General features: G+C 50.7%; 1 long non-coding RNA gene across 1 annotated transcript; it reads right to left on the reverse strand.

Moving 5' to 3' along the window:
* Positions 1-1,089: 1,089 nt before the first annotated feature.
* LOC128333405 (uncharacterized) lies at positions 1,090-2,153 on the reverse strand. Its single transcript, XR_008310931.1, has 3 exons — positions 2,138-2,153; positions 1,738-1,854; positions 1,090-1,173 (listed from the first exon to the last, which is right to left on the reverse strand). It is a non-coding gene; the product is annotated as an uncharacterized LOC128333405 (long non-coding RNA).
* Positions 2,154-4,674: the final 2,521 nt, after the last annotated feature.

The following is a 4,674-nucleotide window of genomic DNA, read 5'->3' on the forward strand; positions in this document are numbered from 1 at the left end:
AATGGGAGGTCTTCTTCTGAACCTGGAAGCTGACAAGGGGTCCCAGAGGATGCTGAAGCAGAGCCAAGCCATGTCCACAGCAGGGTACTTACTTCCACATTGGGCAGTCTGGCCACATGCTGCAGGACGTAGACGTAGGCTTCTCGGCCCAGAGCCTGCAGCCGGGGCTCCTCTGATTCAATATACCTGTGGAGCTCCTGTGGGTTGAAACAGCAGCTCAGAGTCATCGCACTGGCCTAAATCATCCCTTGCCATGCTACTGAGAGCTAAGTCCGGAAGGAATTTGTTCCATTACAGGAACATCCCTTGGTTGTGTCCCAAAGGAGTCTAAGGAGGATCTAATTCCATATAAACATCCCCCCCCCCCGCAATAAAGTTGACATATTTCTGAATTGTCATTCAGAATTCTAGAAGTCAATTCTAAAGTTGATCAATATTTCTGAAAGTTGCTTATGAGAGTGATGGTTTTCTCTGTCTTCTCAGCCAGTTGTCTTCTAATAAGGAAGTGACCTAGATGTATCTTGAATACACCAAGTGGATGGGGTCTGCTGCCTCTTTCTGTCAGACCACGTTCGGATGTGGGAGAGGATGAAGACAGAAGCCCCATTCACACCTTATGTTGCACACTCGGACCACGAGTGGAGAGTGCACAGGGGCAGATCTGGACACAGGGACTGCAATTCATACATGCTGTTGAATAGAGGCACTGCTTGACACTCCCTCTCTGTACCAGGCCTGTGAGGGGCCCGTGCCCAGGTTCACTTTGAAAAGAAATGCAACTACAGTCACGCACGTACCAGCGTTCAGACACCTGCACGCATCTACTACCTAACGTCCCAATAGGGCTTTCATTGCGCTTACCTTCAAGATGCCAATGGTGCTGTAGACAGAGGGGGCCTCCTCCAGCAGCCCCCTGAGCATCTTCTTAAAGGATGCCATGTTCTCCTTCGAGGGGGGAAAGAGAAGATCAGTCATGAGTAGGAGACACAACCGGTCTTGAGAATACAACATTGAAAAATCACTGGTACTGACAGTGCTATCACGTTTTCTTCGCAAGAGAAAAAAGCCCAAGAAGAATTTACCTGGGTCCCTGGGTCCACTTGGTTCAGCCCGGACACCGCCACATTGAGGACTGCTGCCTTGAGATTGAATTGCATAGGCGGCTTCATTTTGCTGGAGGGAGAAAGATGAGATTTCGTAGTGTGAGGAGGGCTGGTGATCCAGCCAATGGAAGCTCCTCTAGAGAAGAGGAACATGGCAACCCAGCAAGCGTCAACAACGACGACAGGTCTGTGATGGTTTCCCTTCTTTTTTCCAAAAATGACCAGTCCCCGTCTGGGGAGGCCCTGGTTCGCAAAAGGCCGTAGTACTTAAGAAGATTTCTTTCTAAAAGAAAAACCTTCACATTAATGGCCATCTTTTGGGAAAGGGGAGATCCAGTTACAGATCTGGCCTGGTTTGCCACTGCCCTTTCCTGACACAACCCCCTCCTATTTAATCCCCGTGGGCTATAAGCATATGTGAGTTCCGTGACGGCGTCCAGGCTTAACCGCAGCAGGAACCCAGGGTCCGGATGCTTTTTGACATCCTCCATAATTTCCTGGCAGAGATCAAAGAGCAGAAGAGAGGTGGTCACTACCCACGGACTTCCTTCCTATAGCTCCATCACCAAACACACACTTTGGACTGAGCCCTCGCTTGGGCATTCCCTTCCATTCTATGCCACATCTCACTCACCAGTACGGCTTCCACAGCCTCATCCTTATCATAGGTCAGAAGCTGACCACCCTGCGACCTGATGTCTTTGACGTCTTCTATTACTGCCGACAGGAACTGGGTCCAGCTGAAGATGACCTGAAAATTAGAAGCACTGAACTGTTAGTGATGGATTGACTCTCCGTGCCTTCCTGGAAATGGAGCGGGCACCCTTACTTGGTGGGCTGCTCTCAAGTCCTTTCTGGGGACACCACCCGCTCCATGGAATATTCTGCAGCTGTTGCTTCTCAGGGAGAGTGCAGAACTGGGAAAAGGACCCGAGCAGAGAGTGGGTGCTCCCAGATCCCGGATGGAAGAAATGCCTCTCACAGGAATGTCCTGAGCTCTGTGGAGGAAGGCGCTCTCCTCAATGGTTCCCTACCTCAGCTCTGTCCACTTCCTCCTGGATAGTTGTCAAACCTGGAAGGGAAGAAGAATGGGAAGGGAGGGGGGATTCAGGACTTGAATTCCCATGAGGAATTAAGCAAGGTGAATTCCCTTTGTTGGCATTCAGGCTGGCTCCCGGGCTCCCAAGCACCAGCTGTCCCACACTCCCCAAAGAGTCAGCCCCAGACCCAACCATGCGCCAGGAGCCTGGGGCACCTCCTCACCGATGGTGACTCCCGAGACTGCCGGGGTGCCCCCTGAGGGAGTTGGAGGTGGCGCTGGAGTCGGCTCAACCCGCTTGCTTCGTGGCCAGAACCTCCCTCTGGGGGGCTTGCCCTTTTCGGAGTCACTGCTGGGGGAGGTCTTAAAGAACTTTCTGCAGCATCTGCAGACTCTTCGCAACCTAGAAGAGAGCAGGGAGAAGGTGAGAATGGGTCTCTAGTCAGACCTGTCCGGGAACAGAGGGAGCAAGGCAAAGCTGTTATGCATTCCTACTAACTGTGCAAAGAAGCCTTTCCTCATCTTCTCGCCCATTTCCCTCCCTGTCTAACTATTCCCCCCTGAATAACTATCCCTCCTCTTACTAAAAGCTGACTGTCCCTCCCACCCCCCCTAGATCCCTCCCAAAACCACCCCAAACAAACAACAAACAACAAGCAACAAAATAACAAACACTAACACTAACTGTAACACTGAATGGATAAATAAATGGATAAATAGAGAAATAAATAAATGGATAAATAAACAAATAGATGAATAAATAGATGGATAAACAGAAACAGAAACAGAAACGGACTCTCTAATACACTCTTTCCTCGCTATCTCTCCAACTCCTCTCCACCTTGCCTCCTCCCTCCTCGCCTAACTCACCCACAAAGAGCAGCTGAGCCCCGGAGGTGTCATAAAAGAGGATGTGTCATGAGCCTCAGCAGTGGCCATTGGTCCTCTTGCCTCTAGTGGTTGCTTCAGGACTTGGAGGCATCCCCTGCCAAGCGGGCAAAGAGGCACCTTTTCAAAGGGCTGATTCTCTTTATTGAACAGAGGCCGCACGGGGGAGCAGTTGGCCCTACCCACCCCCTGCCCAGTAACCCTCCAGTGGCGGTTGCTGGTGTCAAACTTAGGTTTCTCGGTAGATTGTGAGCCTTTGGGGGCAGGGAGCCATCTTTATTCCTTTATTCTTACTGCACTTAAACTGCTTTGGAAACTTGTGTCGAAAAGCGGTATATCAATAGTTGTAGTAGTAGTAGTAGTAGTAGTAGTAGTAGTAGTAGAAGTTCTTCCAAACCTCACCCTTCCTGTTCATATGTCTGTTGATCTGAGAAATCAGAGGACTCTCTTCCCCACCATGTTGAAAGCAAAACCTCCACAGGCCCCTCAGAGCAGACCCCTCCACCTCCGCCCACTGCCATTCATCCCGAGAGCCACCTTGGTTGCTGGGATGTGCTCTTGTTTCAGCACGACACGGGGACTCATTCCTTCAGCGCAATCCTGACACTGATTCTCACCTGAGGGGACACACATCACTTTGCTGGCTCTGCCCTCTGGCCACTGCTCTCTGCTCTTTCCAGAGTGTGGCGATGCTGTCACTTGCCTGCCAGGAGGCAGCGTGGAGCAGGTCGGTGGCTGCTTAGCCTTCTCCACTCTGCCTCTTCATCGCTGACTTTGGCATTATTCAGCGGAGGGTGGCGGAAGAGGCAGCAGCAGGATTCTCCCTCCCTCCCTCTGAGTCTCAAAGCCAAGAGCTGATGCCCCAAGTGGAAGGAAGCTCTGAACAGCTGCCTGGCTTCCCTCTGGACCCTCTTGTTTGGGGAACAGCAGGGCTCTCCTTCCCATGCTTGGAGAGGAGGAGACCCAGTGGAAGTGAAGGAGGGAGGAGGCTACTGACGTAATGGTGCTACTGACGTAATGATATTCGCATGGCCAAAAGGGATAGAGAACCCTTGATCCTACAAATGGAGAGGTCAGGATCTGCAATGTGGTGTCTTTTGATGAGAGACAAGGGCCAACTAGGGATGATGTGCCAGAACTTGTGCCAGAGATCCAGGTGAAAGAGGCAAGATGTCTCACGATGCAAGAGCCAGACCGTGAACCCGAGGAATCTGTACCACAACCAGAAGGGGCATTCCTTCTCCACCAGAAGCAGAAGATAAAGGATCTTCTCCAATGCCTGGTAGCTTCCTTGGTGCTTTACTAAATAATCACAAAGCCCAACAACAGCCTCCTTGAAGTGAATGACCTTCACTGGTTTGCGCATGTGTACTCGGTGAAATTACAATGCAGCAACCACATTGTCAATCTCCACAAGCCCATTCGAAGGAGACATGGAGAATCCCAGTTCAATTGTCACATGTACACAATGCTTCTAAGTGTTAGCAACAAGATGGAGATCAGATCCTTGGAGGCCGTTTTCAGCAACAGCTCCCTGGTGACCACCAATATCTGGTCTGACTTTTCACACTCTGATTTGCTTGCAGAAAAGCTTTGCCATATATGGGCAAAGCTTAAGTACACCAAAATATACCTGGGATACCA

The sequence above is a fragment of the Hemicordylus capensis genome, chromosome 7 (genome assembly GCF_027244095.1).
Source record: "Hemicordylus capensis ecotype Gifberg chromosome 7, rHemCap1.1.pri, whole genome shotgun sequence".
Classification (NCBI taxonomy): domain Eukaryota; kingdom Metazoa; phylum Chordata; class Lepidosauria; order Squamata; family Cordylidae; genus Hemicordylus; species Hemicordylus capensis.